Below are 3,340 nucleotides of genomic sequence, written 5' to 3'. Positions count from 1 at the left end.
GCTTCTCCTCTTTGTGTGCACACAAGAATCCTCACATTTAGGAGGAATAAATATTCATACATGTAAAACCACAAACTGGCAGCACAGAGAGAGATAACAGCAACAAAACAAAACAAATGTGATTGCTAAAATTTATTGAAGGGAAGACCATGTTCCTGTTGGAACATGTAACCATACTTTAAGCCAGTAATATGTGCACAGGGCTGCTGACTTGGACTACATCTTGTCACATGTATAATTCATATAAAGAAGCAGTACCAGAGTAGCCTCAAAAGTGCTGAAGAACAGGGCAGAAGGTAAGCTATAGAGTGGAGAGTTGGGAGAAGGAAAGTAAGCAGAAGGGGGAAGGAAATAAAAGAAGATAAAGGAAAAATGAGGCTGGAAGAGCAGACCGAGTGAGAGATTAGTGAGGTGAATGAGGTACAATGGTCGAGAAAATATGCAGAAACTGGAAACGTGCGAGTATAAGAGTGGAATGAAGGAGACAACAGGGAGATAAGTGATAATCAAAGCAGTGTAAGACTAACCAAACAAGGCTAAGGAAGAAAAGGTGGCAAAAATTTTATTGCATGCCTTTCTTTCCACACAAGATGAAATCTAATTTCTACTCTTCCTCTAAGATAGATCTTTGGCTTCTGCACCACATATTTGTTCTTTCCTCACAAATACAAAACCATCCTTCTGTGGCATGGAGCCAAGCAGGGAGGGTAAGTCAAAAGGTACTGATGTAAAACTTGTGACTTCTCTTAAAGCTGCTATTTCCTAATATTCAAGTTCTAAAGGTCTGGTCTAAAGGTCTAATGACACTGTGTGATTCATTGACATCAAATGTTGAATTTATTGTTTATTTTTTCTTAGATTTTAGTGTCAATAGATGAAAAAGTCCAATTTAACATTTATGATTATTTGTTCTTTGGTAAAAGCTAAAAACATACAGCAATCCTGTTGAGCCGTTTACGTTGGGTCCGATCCTGCCAGGATCCAGGTGGTTCCTGCGTTGGCTCCTGTTATGGTGATAAATGAGCTGGCTCTTTGTGCAGATGGTTCCCCAACATATTGATTCCTCACAGCAGTGTTAAGCAAGTTCTTTTTAGAATTTGCATGCATGTATGTATGTCCGTAAGTGTGTAAAAAGTTCACAGGTTTGTATTATGCAGATGTATATGTGTATGTACTGATAACTTAATAAATTCTCATCTAGGATCGCTGGAGGTTTTTATGAATTATTAATTTGTCCAAATGTTTGTTTTCCGAAGATAGCTTTCTTTAAATATCAAGAAGTTTTACGGATATTCCTAAAGGTTTGAGACATTTTTAGCATGTCAAATGTAGGGGTAGTATGAAGCAAGTACAGAAAATATGTATAGTTATATTTTACTTTTTGGATGATAAGTGACCTATTCATTTTTTCTTTTTTTTTTTTTCCACAAACTAGAACTAATGCGAGCTCTATTCTGAAAATGTTCTATGTGACATGAGTGAAAAATATAGAGTGAATTTCTCACCAAAACATGCAAGGCAGCATTTCATTTGGAATGCTATTTAAGTCTTTTAGCCAGCTGGAGACTTTCTCTTGTTTCACCATTCATATTACCGAAATCAGCACTTAGCAGAGTAGCGTTTTATTTTCTTTGTCACTCAGCGTGGCTTCACCCACACATTAAAACTTTGTGCAAGGATCTGCACAGGAAGGCAGCATTGTTCACATAACCTGTTATACAGCATGTGGGTGTCAGGGAACAGCTCACTCAGGGAGCTGCTCACCCATCAACTGCTACATGATGGCAAGCCACACACTTCACCTGCAATGCAGCCAACCTCCATCAAATTTTAATATCTCATGTTTAAAGGAATACGCCAAATAAAGAGGGCTGCAGGGTGGTGTTATGTTTAGCACTGTGGCCTCACTGCAAAAAGGTTGCTGGTTCAAGCCTTGACTGAGGGGGGGATTCAAACAGTGGTCTTTTTGTGTGGTGTTTGCATGTTCTTGCATGTATATGTGGGTTCTCTCTGAGTATTCTGGCTTCCTCTCGCTACAGACATGCATGTTAAGTCATCACTCTAAATTTTCCTAAAAGTGAATGTGAGCAAGAGTGATGTTTGTCTCTCTGTGTTGGCCCTGCAATGGACTGGCAACTTGTCCAGGGTGTGCTCTGCCTCTCACCTTCTAACTGTTGGGATAGTCTCCAGCTTTCCTGAGACACTGAAATGGCCGAAGCAGTATGAAAAAAATGATGAATACCAAATAGTTCCACTTGAATCCATATTGATGCGTGCACATACAATCATGAACTGGTCATGATAATGTGTTGAAAGTTGCATTCAGCCTTTCACTGCTGGTTTGGCTTCTCACTTAGACTTAGGATATTTGATAACTCACTTTTTGTTTGCTAGCTTTCCCTTTTATAAACTGACCATCTGTCTCACAAGTTCTTGGCAAAAGTTTGATCCTCTATGCCAGCTTTACAGTAAGTCTTTTCTCACTTTGGTTGCGATGCAGGGTTCTGAAACATGTCTGGTGAATTACCCACTGTTACCAACTGTGGTCTTTAAATTACTTTTTGTTTTGGTCTTTCAAGCAAAACCAGTGAGTCACACTCAAATAAAATACAATAGATAAAAAAGTCATGTTCAAGCAATAACTTGACATTATTTTTCCTTTCTCCCACATATAATTAGTCAATTTAGAGCTTGTTAGGTTAAAAAAACCAAAAAATGGTTTGCAGAACCATATAGATCAACATGCAAGTTAACTCATCAATGAGAAAATGTTGAATTATTTATTTTTTTAATATCCAAATATATTCAAAGAACTTTATTGGAAACCTCTGAAGTCTATTTTCTGCCTCATCTTACTGAAGCTACTTATCTATGTTTAACTGGCCAATAAGCTCTGTTGCCACGGAAACAGAGAGCTTGATAAGCAAATGAATGTGTCACAGTTAAGCTCAAATTTATGTAACACATCCGAAAGCACCAGCTGCAGCTACGACTCTTCGACAAAGTCTATATAGGAAAAGAATCAAAATTCCTATGATCGCCGCCTTCACACAGCTGTAAAACATGCTGTGTGTTTTTGTGTTTCTGTTTGTGTTTTCAACTTTTTGTCACCACTTCCTGCTTAACAGCAACCAGCCGCTGGTGCAACAGTACATTGTTCACCTGCTTGAATCCCTGTGTGAATATTTGTATTTGTGGTGGCATTTTAAAGACTGGAAAAGATCGTAGTTATCTGAACAAACAGGTTGAGACCCCAGAGTACTTCAGGTGTCACACAACGCTTATGACTTTCCTTTTATGAGCCAATTTTATGTCAAGGATTGCTTCCAGCAGCAAGCTG

The sequence above is a fragment of the Telmatherina bonti genome (genome assembly GCF_933228915.1).
Source record: "Telmatherina bonti genome assembly, chromosome: 10".
NCBI classification, from domain to species: Eukaryota; Metazoa; Chordata; class Actinopteri; order Atheriniformes; family Telmatherinidae; genus Telmatherina; species Telmatherina bonti.
This window is presented reverse-complemented; position numbering follows the sequence as displayed.